The sequence below is a fragment of the Moschus berezovskii genome, chromosome 7 (assembly GCF_049115385.1).
Source record: "Moschus berezovskii isolate FMDL1 chromosome 7, NW_MosBer_1.0, whole genome shotgun sequence".
Lineage (NCBI taxonomy): Eukaryota > Metazoa > Chordata > Mammalia > Artiodactyla > Moschidae > Moschus > Moschus berezovskii.
The window spans coordinates 56,457,896-56,471,851 of NC_142466.1; the positions used below are offsets into that span (position 1 = coordinate 56,457,896).

At 37.0% G+C, this 13,956-nt stretch overlaps 1 long non-coding RNA gene across 1 annotated transcript in view; it reads right to left on the bottom strand.

Annotated features, from left to right (window-relative positions):
* Positions 1-383: 383 nt before the first annotated feature.
* The window catches only part of LOC129556745 (uncharacterized), a 54,424-nt gene continuing 40,851 nt past the window's right edge, over positions 384-13,956 (bottom strand). Inside the window, exons 2-3 of the long non-coding RNA XR_008686082.2 lie at positions 10,782-10,858; positions 384-4,496 (exon numbers count right to left, since the gene is read on the bottom strand). This is a non-coding gene — a long non-coding RNA (uncharacterized LOC129556745). The remainder of the gene's footprint in view (positions 4,497-10,781; positions 10,859-13,956) is intronic.

Genomic DNA, 13,956 nt, shown 5'->3' on the forward strand with positions numbered 1-13,956 from the left:
ACCACCAGGGAAGCCCTAAATCACCAGATTAAAAAAAATGATCCCAACATTGGGAAAGTAAATATTCACATAGAATAAAAATAAATATATTAAGATATTTTGTAGGAAATTTGGTAATGCATATTAAAAGGCAGAGGAATATAACTGAGGACTCAAACTAGTTTTCCTTTCCTTGTGTTGCTTTCTGGTATTTCATGAGATTGTCTTCTTTATCCATATCTCCAATAAGATAGGATTGATTAAAAGCTATGACTCCACACTGAAAGCAGTGATTTTTACTAATGAATGATTGATATAAAAATAAAGTCCAAGAATATACCTCATAAATTCACAAGGCCTCAAAGTACCTTTCAAGATCCTCTAGTATCTCCTTCCAAAATGCCTTACTGGATCAGATATTCCTTGCCCATAGGCAATTACCTCTTTACCTGTGCTCAAACATCTCAGGAACATTGTGTGTGTGTCTGTGTGTGTGTCTGTGTGAGCAGGTAGTGGATTCTTTGCTATGCAGCTGGGATATCACAGTTTATAACATGGACCTGATAAAAATAGATATGATCATTTTTTTTAAACAGAGACTTTGAACTTTCTCCTTAGCACTATTCAGCTATTTTCTTCCATCATAAGAGACATGCAGACAAAGTTTAAATGACCAATAGGCTGGGAAGTTATGAGAAGGATTCAGGAATAAAGAAGGTCAATGGATTAGATGTCATTTGAAGTTCATTATGACTCAGATTCTATGATTCTGTAATTTTTCTGAAGGCATATTTATTCTGCGCCCCCTCCCTAAATTCAAACAAGTGAGCTGGGACTGTGTTTTTTTCATGCAAAATCCTGGTTTTTGCATCTCTCTGTGTTACAGAAATACCATATTTTTTTGGTAACTTACCCCATATAACTTGAGGAAACTACGGTATTTTGTTTTGATATAGTTATGCACTGTCGTAGCACAATATTTATTATCATGACTTTTTTAAGCAAAATATTGTTCACATTTTGTAAATAGTGAAAATATTTTCTCCAATTTATGTTTCTTTTTCCAAGGCTGTGAAAGTTTGTATTGTGTGCTAAAATTTCCTAATTTCTCTGTTATGAAATAGTGGATAATATTTGAAAATGCATATAGACATAGTATGCTTTAAAAATGATTCAGTTGTTTTATTTAAAGATATGATCTACTGTTGAGATTTGTCCCTTAATGTCATTTTGTCCATGGATGTTCTCTAAGCTTCAACCATTTAAATTATTCAGGGTCTAGACTTAACTACTCCTGTACTTAGGTACTTAGTTATAAATATTAACTCTGAGAACAAATTTTATCATTAAGCTGGCATTAACCTATCCAACTTTACTGACAAGAGAAAACAAAACATAACAGGCATAAAATTTGAAACACCATTGTGACATTTTAATGTTTATTAAGACATTCATATTAATGATAGGATACTTTATAAATATATTTAAACTTGATAGTGGCCATCATAACTCCAGCATGTTTTTAGTAGGCTTTCAAGGTTTAAGATACCAATCCAACATTTTGCCTTTAGCATTTGAAAGATAATTAGTGGCTTCAATTAAAGGCCAATGAGGGACTTATACCATGCAACCCACACAGAAATCAAATCTATGATTATTCCAGTGTTATAATCAACTGTACTACAGACACAAAAACCTCGTAATGAGGCAAAAACACAAGGAAAAGTTTATGTTAAAATGTCACCATGTCACCTTTAACCACATTGTGAGGCATCCTTTCAAATAAATTATTAGCAAACAGTACGATGTCAACACGTTGTAAAAAACAGCAATAAAATCACTTGTAAAAAGCAAAGAATCCTGTATGAAATACCATATACTTTAAATTTTGAGATGTACATATTGAAAATATTTTTTAATGTTCCAGAAATTTGTGGGAAATGGCTTAAAGTGTAAAAATCGAGGGGTTCATTGTTGTTATAGTTAAATCTTTTCAAGTAACTGGGTGCTTATTTGAGGGAAGAAAAACAGCTGTCAGAATAACTTTATAAAACACAGTACCTGACTTTTAAAGACTATTTGAAAATATGTTTCACAGAAAGTTTCTACCTGTACTCTAAACAGGTAAGAAACAGAAAGGGTAAATATAAAAAGAACATTTTATTAACTAAAGTATCCCTAGAGGGTAGCCAATATAAACTTAATAGATAAGTGTGGAATGAATGAATATGCATTCAAATGTAGTGTTTTAAGTCTTAAAAATATCTTGAAAAATTTTGTATTTTCAATCATATTTCTAAGACACTTTTCCACTATATTTATTCCCTGAACCTTGGCTATCTACAAGAATCATGAAAGAAAAATATACACCATATTTATGGTTGAGTCTTGTCTTCTAGAGATAAAGTCATTCTTCCATTAAGAACACAATTATTTTAAATAATGGTCTAAATGTTAGTGGCATATCTCCATAAATTTTGTTGTATAAACTAAAAATTCTATAGCAGAAGATTTTAAGCAATTAATGTTACAACCAGTGGGAGTCGTATTTTTATATTTCCTCTAAATCACAATGTATAATGACAGCTGATATTTTATTAACAAAAATCATTTGTTCAAATGACTTCAACTGCCATCATCTTGTTCAATTTGCTCTGATGCTATCAAACATCAGTGCTTTAAAGAAGTGTGGAATGAGTATGGACTTGAGGTGACAAAAATAAGTTAAATGAAAACTCATGTTTATAACTGCATGCTATTTTATTTTTTGTCATAAAATTAATTCTTTTCCAAGACTTGCAAACTCAAAAGTTAAGTGTTTTTCATAACATTTCATGGGTTTCTTGAGCTTTGAACCTAGCTTACTAATTCATTAACTTTCAGGTCATCTTGAAATATTTCTTATGGAATCCATGTTGATTTATCAGTGATAAAGTTTTTAAAACAGATAAATATTTTAGGGATACTATATACATTAATGGGAACACTATTGAATAATAATGAGATTACTTTCATAAAACTTCTACCTCTTTTAAAGTTCATGTTATATCTTGTAACAGAAATAAATATGTACAGTTCCAAGATAGAAAACATTCATAACAGTTAAGGTTATAACTAGGATGATACTTAGAGATGAGAATATTTCAAAGAAGTAAATCTGAAAAGGCTGTGATAGGAAGGATAAAGTAAATATTCATTATACTGAAAAGAATTTTAAAAATTAAATATAGCAAGGGAGCTAATGGCAATTTGTAAGACAACTAATGATTAAGTTTCACCACTGAAAATCAATAATAACATTAATAGTTGAAGACCAGTTATAATACCAGTCATGGTGGGGGGCTGCGGGAAGAAGAAAATGCAAATTAAATGGCCTCCCAGTCTTTCTGTAGTCTTAAAGGATAATCTTGATTACTGTTTTTGGCTTGGATGGCTCCATCATTCTGATTTTGTCCAGTCCAACTGGAAATAAACATAATTGTGTGTGTTTTATTTTCTTTTTTAGACCTAATTCAGACAAGTCATTGCATTAAGATAAAAGAGTTTGTTTCCCTTTTAATCAAAAGAAGGTCTGTTTAAGATATATGCTTCTTACATATAAATTTTATCAAATTTTTTCCTAAATAAAAAGAGTGAAAAGAAAATGTCTCTCATGTAAAGTTAGGTTTAGGAAGCATTTTTTTTTACCTGAAAAATAAATTTAGATGCTGGATTGTGAACCCAGTGGGACATTATGGCTGAGTCTTCATCGAGTGTGTTTTATGTACCTGCTGTGTGTCTGATTCTAAGCTACCAGATGCTGGAAAGAATGGAAAATAAAAACTCTAGTCTTAGGCAACTAACTCATTTCCGGCCTAAGAAAACATGTGTGTGAGTGTGTGTGTGTGTGTGTCTTAGTTATTAATATAACCAGTGATTTGGTAGAATTCTAAATTAAAAGATACACATCTGACTGTTTTCTACAAAAATCAGAGAGAATAGAGTTTCACTTTCAAAGATATAGTTTTGAAGATTCTCAAGCTGTGGTACAGTATGAATTTAGTCACTTATCCAGATAATGTGCTTTACGTAACAGCCAGAACCTACCTCTCAACATGACATTGTGAAGTGATTTTTCAAAAGTCCTTGGAGAAAAAAAAAAGTAGATCTGTAAAAGAAAACAGCATATATATATATATATATGGATAACCATGAAATAAATGCCTTCGAATGTATTGCTTATGGAGTCAAGCAATGTGATGCTTTCAATTTTTTTAATACACTGTTCTGCATTACAAATCCAAATATCAGAAAGATATTTACTTAAAGGCCAAAAATTAATGCTGTTAAAAATTATTTTGGTTACTCTAAAGTCATGAGAAAGGATGATATTTCCAAGCGTGTCTATTCTCTCTTGTCCAAATCCTAAGAAGTCATCTTCCATGGGGACACCACTGCATTGGGATGACCATGTGCAAGTTTCACATTTTTCTGGGCTTTTTCCAGTTCCACTCTGATTCCTTGCAGTTCATGGGCAGCTGAAATACAAGGAAGAATAAGGTTGAACCTTACCAGAAAGTATCATTAAAATCACTGCAGATATTTCATTAATGAAAAACTTTAGAAAACTGCTCTGATGGGAAAGTATCTGGTAGAGTTTAGATCATGGTGAGGGGAAAAAAGAAGCAAAACGCTGAACATGTGAATTAACATAATTAAAAATTGTAATAAATACCACTAAAGAAGCAAATAGGGCGCTGTGGTAATGAGGTTTGATTATGTAAAGCTGGTTAGAGATGATATCCCAGAGGGGATGGGTTTAAGGTATATCTTGAAGAGTGGAGAGAAGCTGACCACAGTGACAAGGAGAAGCTTGGAACTCCTGGTACACTAGGGGCTTCTTCACATTCCCCTTCATGGTGTTCCATGAGCACAGAACATGTGTTCTACTTCTACCCATACATTCTTATGCTTTAGTACTCAGCTCAGGCATTTATCTGCTCAGAAGTTATTCCTGAATCTGTCTTTGTTATTCTTCTCCAGAATGTGTTAGATACAACTTCTTATTGCTCCCCTAATAATCCACAAATATCTGCCTTACCATAATTCCCTTACTGCACTGAAATTATATGTCCTTATGCTGTCACCCTTATTCCATTTTATAATCCTGGAATCTAGCACTTTGCCTCGTATATTGTGATAAAAAAAAAATGAGGGTTTATTATTCACAAAAATTGCAAATAAAACTTGAACCATGACGGAGCAATGAATGATACAATAAAAGCTTCTGAGTGAGACTCTACCAGGCCCAAAATTTGAATTATAAAGTACACTTTCCAATCTATCTTTTTCTCTCCCATTTTTCTTTTTCTTTGTTTGCTTGTTGAAGGAAATGTTCTTTCCTTCCATAAACCTATCATTTTTCTTCATCAGAGCCTATATACATTGGAAGAAGCTAAAGGGAGAAGGGCAGAACACTAAATTTTCCATTATTAAACATTGTTATCTTTTTATATATGCTTATTTTTGAGACAGAAAAAGAAACTTAAAAATCAATTATAGTCTCAAAAATTTTTAAGTGAATTTCTAGGGAATATTATTAAAATCATGCCTGAATGCTATTTAAAATGAGCTATTAAATCATTCCATTATCTGAAAGTGAGGTTGAAAGCTTGAATTCAAGTTTTGCTAAGTGGATTTATCAACTAACTTTATATTATCAAATTTACTTAAGTACTTCTTACCTACTGTCTCTGTAATGGGCAAAATAGTGGCATCTGAAAAATATCCTCCCATTGGATGTCCTAATGCCCCCAAACCTGTGAATTAGGTTACATGACAAAGGGGAACTGAAGTTGCAGTAAAATTAAGGTTGCTAATCAGCTGCTTAAATTAAGGAGATTTTCCTGGACTATCTGGTTGGCTCTAATGTCATCACAAAGGTTCTTTTTTTTTAATTAATTAATTAATTTATTTTTTATTGGAGGCTAATTATTTTACAATATTATATTGGTTGGCTTTTCCATACATTGACATGAATCTGCCCCGGATGTATATGAGTTCCCCCTCCTGAACCCTCCTCCCTCCTCCCTTTATCCTCTCTCTGGGTCATCCCCGCACACCAGCCCCGAGCATCCTATAACATGCATCGACCCTGAACTGGTGATTCGTTTCACATATGACAACATACATGTTTCAATGCCATTCTCCCAAATCATGCCACCCTCGCCCTCTCCCACAGAGTCCCAAAGACTGTTCTATACATCTGTGTCTCTTTTGCTGTCTCGTGTACAGGGTTATCATTTGCGTCTTTCTAAATTCCACATATATGCGTTAGTATACTGTATTGGTGTTTTTCTTTCTGGCTGACTTCACTCTGTATAATAGGCTCCAGTTTCATCCACCTCATTAGAACTGATTCAAAGGTTCTTAAAGTGGAAGTATTCTTAGAAGAGGAGAGGTAGAGGCAGAGATGTGACAACAGATGTACTGTCAGATACTATGTTGCTGGCTTTGAAGTTGGAGGGAAAAGCACAAACCAAAGAACACAGGCAGCTTTAGAAGCTGGAAAAAGCAAGAAATGAATTTTCCTCTAGAGGTTGCTCACATCTTGATTTTGGCCCAGAGAGAACTGTATTGGCCTTGTGACATGCAGAATAAGATAATAAATTTGTGTATTTTTAAGTCATTTAATTTGTGGTTATTTGTTAAAGATATAATGAATATGAATATAGTGATATATCACTAATACATATAAGTGAATATATGAATATATAATGATATAATGAATATAGTAAATGAATATAGTCTTCACTCCCCAAAATTGAAGTTTGAAAAGTAACTCAATAGAAAAATAACACAGCATTTTTGTCAAGTACACTATTAATTTTGTAATTTATGAGAAGCATTTTAAGACTACACTATTGATACTATATATAAAATAGATAACTAATATGAATGTGATGTATAGCACAGAGAACTCTATTCGATATTCTGTGGTGATCTAAATGGGAAAGAAATCCAAGGAAGAGGGTATATGTGCATACATGTGGCTGACTCTCCTTGCTGTACAGTAACTAACAATATTGTAAAGCAACTATAATCCAATAATTTTTTTTTTAAAGATTACAATTGAGGAGAGTAACTTCTCGTACTGACCCAGGTGAAAATACAAGGAAGCAGTCAAGCTGACACCCCAAGGTCCAAACTTCTAATCTTCCCTCTGTTTCTCTTCATGAGTTCTGTCTCAGAGTGTGAAGAAGCTTCCAAACTGAGTTGTTGGGGCTATGAAAGCTCTCTGTTTCCTCCTCCAGAATACCAACTATCAACACTGACACTTGAAAAGATAGACTTCTACAAATGTAAATATATGATTAAATACATGATTGCAGTAGTTTTCTGCAATTGAGAAAAAAAGTGGAGTAACTGTATGGCAATTATGTTAAGCATTATTCTTTAGCACTAAGCCTCTTGAAGGTTGAGAAAGAACTTGCATTTATCTATTGAATTTTACCTTACTTAAAGACGGTAGCTGGAGAAGCAAACGGCAACCCACTCCGGTATTACTGCCTGGAGAATCCCATGGACAGAAGAGCCTGGCAGGCCATGGTCCATAGAGTCTCAGAGTCGGACAGGACTGAAGCCACTAAGCAAGCAAGCAAGGCAGCTGCAAATAGTTTTGAATCATTTCCCTTCTACTAACCAAGAATACTAACAGCAGAGGGAAGAAGAAAAGAAATGTGTGGATAATAGCAGGAAGGATATTTAACATTAAAAAAGAGCTGCCATACATCAACGTGGATCAGTCATAGGTATACATATGTTCACTCCCTCTTGAATCTCCCTTCCACCTCCTACCCCATCCCACCCTTCTAGGTTGTCACAGAGTCCGGGTTTGAATTCCCTGATTCACACAGCAAATTTCTGCTGGATATCTAATTTACATATGTCAGTGTATGTATTTCCATGCTACTCTCCATTCATCCCACCCTCTCCCTCCTATTCCCGACTCCTGCCCCTATGTACATAAGTCTGTTCTCTGTGTCTGCCTCTCCACTGTTGCCCTGCGAATAGGTACATCAGGACTATCCTTCTAGATACCATTTTTTTCTGTGTGTGCGAGTCACTTCAGTCGTGTCTGACTCTTCATGATGCTATGGACTATAGCAGGCCAGGTTCCTCTGTCCATGGGATTCTCCAGGCAATCTCTTTATTTCTTTCTTCCGGTTGCCATTTCTTTCTCCAGGGGATCTTCCTGACCCAGGGATCCAGTCCGCATCTCTAGCATCTCCTGAACTGGCATGCAAATTCTTTACCATTGCGCCACCTGGGTAGCCCAGGGAACAGTTTACATTCCACCTACCTTCACTGGACCTTACCAGTGTTTGCTGTTCTGTACTACTATGTCATAACCTGGTTCAAATATTTTCTTTGGTATTTTTATTTTCCTCTCATGATCATTTTTATAGAGACGTGAGAAAGAATCCTTAAAAGTGTATTAGCTAAATGCAATCTCAGCTCCTTACTACTTGGACACATTCTTTAGGGTAAAACCTCAACAAACCCCTATTATAAGGAGAGATAGTAGTGGTTAAGGCCACTCATTTCTTATTGTGCTTGTATTAGTAATATGAAGAGTAGCTGAGACTTTGGATCACAAGTCTCCCCGGTACTTGTGAATGGGTAGCGTCACTTTTCAGCCCAGCGGTAATCAATACAGCCTGGAGCTAAATGGTAAAGCAGCTGCCTTCCTTGGTCAAATCTTGACTTAGAAACATGCTCACATATCACTCTTGGAAAGGCTATCTTTTGGCTTCAAAATTTTAATCTGAGTAACTTAAAAACAGATTTTAACAGAACCTTAAACATGAAGCCCACTTAGGTCTGTATACAGGTATTTTTGTTTTGATGATCTTTCCTGCTCTTTTAAAGCTCATGCGGATTTTTCAAAGCATGTTTTATTTAGTGTTTCTCTGTAACTCCCTGCAAATGAGGAGAATGGTAAATTTAGTGATAGAGATGGATTATATTTTGGGAGACTGGAAAAAGATCAAGATCTTAAAGAAATAGCAGTAAGTTCTCTTACACACACACACACATCTCCCACTAAGTTACACATCGTGAGCACCACTAATTTCACATTTTTATTTCACAACATCTGATAGTCATAAGGTATCTATTAGCATTTTTGGACCCATTTAAAAATATCAACAAGAATCTAAAATAGAGCCACATGCTTACTAAAAACAGGTCTGCTCTAGTGTCCAGGCAATCATAAGAGAATGAAAACTCACATTTCCAAACTTCATTAAAGGAATGATGAGTACTCACTTTTACTTATCTGAAAGATTCAGAGTCTCGGTGTGACTTAATGGGAACATTCATATCTCTCCACTAGAATGTAATCTCCATGGAGGAAGAGATTTTGCTTGGTTGACTCACTGCTGCATAGCTGGCACTTAGCATTACTGCCTGGCCCAGAGTAGACACCTAATGAACATCAACTAAATAGTTCAATGAATTAAAGAGTCTGACACAGAAACTAGTAAAACACTATGAAGCAATAGTAAAACTTAATGCTGGCATTACTGATTCCTGAGTACCTCATAACGATGAAATTAAAATATTGTCTGGATCTGCTGATGCATAGTGCCTTTGCTGCAATGAATCAAAATCAAGAAAACAGTGTAGATAAAGTTTATTATATAAGTAGAAAATTACTTAATTTCATACTAGAAATGGGTGAATGCTGCAAGTTGAAATGGTCTGTCCATTGACGTTCCTAATGTAGTAGAAGGAAAAAAAAATGGTATCTTAAGTGCTTAGTGTCTGATGTCATTGATAGTTCTGTAAAACTCTACAGGGTAGAAAGGTTTTGGTACTAATCTGTGCATTGTACATAGTTCTAATGCATTGTATTGACCTCTAGTACTTCTATAATGGTAGATTGCACATTCAAAACTTTAAGCATTAAACATAAATAACTTATAAATAAATAAAGACTGTCTTCGTGCCTGGCATGGAGATTTATGTAGCTATTATTAAAGACCTACATTAGTTCACCTACACTGTACTCCTGCTGTGTATAAAAGAGGATATTGTTCAGTTGCATCAACAGGTTCTCCATACACTCAGCATTTGTCAAGCCTGTGCATGTGGGGCAGGAGTCAATGTGTGAGCTATCTAGCATGTGCATACATGCAGATAGCGGTTTTGTGTGTGTACTTGCATTTATGTGTTTATCTGTCTAGATGTCTCCCCACCTATAGATCCACAAGATAAGTTCTTAGTAGCTTTTAGAGGTGTGACCGGATGTGCATGTTTTCCTCTACACTATTGGTCAGTAGGGGGCGCTATCACCTACCACTGAAGCTGCTGCTGCTGCCACTGAAGCAGGACGGTAAAAATGCAAATTGATTTTCTGTGAGGACCTGTACATCAGGTCCTGTACACACTATTTTCTCAAAATAAGAACAATAGATTTTGATTGCCAAGTACGTGATGGTGTATAATTTTTAACAAGATAATAAATTAGATCAGTGGTAGATTTTAGTACTTATGTACCATAGCATAGCGTTTCCCAGGTGGCGCTAGTGGTAAAGAACCCACCCACCAATGCAGGAGACATAAAAGAGATGCAGGTTCGATCCCTGGGTCAGGAAGATCCCTTGGAGGAAGAAATGGCAACCCACTCCAATATTCTTGCCTGGAGAATCCCATGGACAGAGGTGCTTGGGCTGCTACACTCCCTAGGGTCGCATACAGTTGGACACAACTGAGATCGCATGCAATTCACGCAGTAAGACAAGGTGTGTATCCTTTACCTTTTCATCTTTTCTCATAAAACCAGTTTGCTTGCTTATTTGTCTTTACGTTGCATTTGGTGCACGTCCTTTGTCATCTGCAGATATTCAGAAAAAAATAGAAAAATTAAAAAGGACAATAAAAGTCCATAAGACATATAAACCGCTTTTAAAAATTTAACATGATGTTTCAGGATTTATCTCAAAATTTTTATCATCTACTACGTATAAGCCCTATATTAAACACTTATCAGACATATTCTTATTTAATTCTCAAAAATTATCTTCACAATTGGTATTAATAATCAAATTTTACTGGTGAAGGAATCACAGCTTAGAGAAGATGGGGGACTTCTTCAGGCTCAAAGCACTAAAAAGTGGTTAATTTGACATTTGAACGCTAGTTTTTGACTCTAATTCCCATGTAACTTTCTCTTCTAAATTACTCCTCTCATCAGCTTTGCCCAGCCGCTGGTACATGTCTAGTATATGAGATTATTCTCTCTTCAGAGATAAGTTTTCACTTCCTCATTCTTATGGTCTGCACTTGAGAAAAACATCTTGCTCAATTTTATCATGTGCTAAAGGTGCTTGATGAAACTGAAAGAGGAGAGTGAAAAGGTTGGCTTGAAGCTCAACATTCAGAAAACAAAGATCATGGCATCTGGTCCCATCACTTCATGGGAAATAGATGGGGAAACAGTGGAAACAGTGTCAGACTTTATTTTTTGGGGGCTCCAAAATCACTGTGGATGCAGACTGCAGCCATGAAATTAAAAGAGGCTTACTCCTTGGAAGGAAAGTTATGACCAACCTAGATAGTATATTAAAAAGCAGAGACATTACTTTGCCAACAAAGGTCCGTCTAGTCGACTATGGTTTTTCCCATGGTCATGAATGGATGTGAGAGTTGGACTGTGAAGAAAGCTGATCGCTGAAGAATTGGTGCTTTTGAACTGTGGTGTTGGAGAAGACTCTTGAGAGTCCCTTGGACTGCAAGGAGATCCAACCAGTCCATTCTAAAGGAGATCAATCCTGGGTGTTCATTGGAAGGACTGATGCTAAAGCTGAAACTCCAATACTTTGGCCACCTCATGCGACGAGTTGACTCTCTGGAAAAGAGTCTGATGCTAGGAAGGATTGGGGGTGGGAGGAGACGGGGACGACAGAGAATGAGATGGCTGGATGGCATCACCGACTCGATGGACATGAGTTTGAGTGAACTCCGGGAGTTGGTGATGGACAGGGAGGCCTGGCGTGCTGTGATTCATGGGGTCGCAAAGAGTCGGACACGACTGAACTGAACTGAACTGAAAGGTGCTGTTACGTAAGTGTTAGTTGCTCAGTCGTGCCCGACTCTTTGAGACCCCATGGACTGCAGCCCACCAGGCTCCTGTATCAGTGAGATTTTCCAGGCAAGGGTACTGGAGTGGGTTGCCATTTCCTTCTCCAGGGGATCTTCCCAACCCAGGGATCCACCCTGGGTCTCCTGTACTGCAGGCAGACTCTTTACTGACTGAGCTACAAGGGAAGCCCAAGGTGCTAATGTCATTCAAAGAATCTGTTATTTTTATGATATGAAGAGCCTGCCAATGTGCTCTGTTCTAGCTGGGCCTGGCCTACAGCAGAATGTTCTGGAAAACTTAGGCAGTCAGTGGCCTTGTCACCTGTCCAGAATGGCAGGAAAACCACAGAGACTAAGAGGTTGAATCATTAAGAAGCTGACTAGAGGATAAATGGAATCTGTCCACATATCCCCACTGTGACTTTGTTAATGATATTTATTCTGTATTTACTAAAAATGTCTGATACAATTATTGTGCCTTATAATTGCATATGGGGCTATGAGGAAAGATGTCTTAAATCTAAACTTATTTTTTAACCAAGATAACCAGCAGTATAACCAGCAGTATATGTTATTCAAAAGCTAAGTTGGGTCTTATTTGTTGACACCTTGTTATCAAAAAGGAAAGTGAGTTATTGAGCAATTTCATTTAGCTATTGGAAATTGCAAGCAAAATACATTATAATAAGAAACATGTAGGGGCTTCCCTGGTGGCTCAGTGGTAAAGAATCCACCTGCCAATGCAGGAGACATAGGTTCTATCCCTAGTCCAGGAGGATCTCACATGCCATGGAGCAGTTAAGCCATGGGCCCCAACTATTGAGCCAATGCTATAGAGCCTGGGAACTGCAATTACTGAGCCCACGTGCTGCAACTACTGAAGCAAGCATGCCCTAGAGCCCATGCTCAGCAATAAGGGAAGCCACTTCAATGAGAAGCTTGGCAGACAAAGAGTTGACACAAACCCCGCTTGTACAGGGCTGTCCTGATAGCTCAGTTGGTAAAGAATCTGCCTGCAGAGTAGGAGACCCTGGTTTAACTCCTGAGTTGGGAAGATCCTCTGGAGAAGGAATAGGCTACCCACTCCAGTATTCTGGCCTGAAGAATTCCATGGGCAAAGAGTTGGACACAACTAAGCAGCTTTCTTAAAAGACACTTACTCCTTGGAAGGAAAGTTATGACCAACATAGTATATTAAAAAGCAGAAACATTACTTTGCCAACCAAGGTCCGTCTAGTCAAGGCTATGGTTTTTCTAGTGGTCATGGATGGATGTGAGAGTTGGACTGTGAGGAAAGCTGATCGTCGAAGAATTGATGCTTTTGAACTGTGGTACTGGAGAAGACTCTTGAGAGTCCCTTGGACTGCAAGGAGATCCAACCAGTCCATTCTAAAGGAGATCAGTCCTGGGTGTTCATTGGAAGGACTGATGCTAAAGCTGAAACTCCAATACTTTGGCCACCTCATGCGATGAGTTGACTCACTGGAAAAGACTCTGATGCTGGGAAGGATTGGGGACGGGAGGAGAAGGGAATGACGGAGAATGAGATGGCTGGATGGCATCACCGACTCGATGGACATGAGTTTGCGTGAACTCCGGGAATTGGTGATGGACAGGGAGGCCTGGCATGCTGTGATTCATGGGGTCGCAAAGAGTCGGACATGACTGAGCGACTGAACTGAACTGAACTGAAGCAGCTTTCACTTTCACTTTTTCACTTTCCTGCTCATGCACAACTGGGAAAGTCCATGCAGCAAGGAAGATCCAGCACGCACAAAAAATAAATTATGAAAAAAAGAAACATGTAACAGAAACATAAACTCTGTTGACATGGAGTTAATTATTCATTAA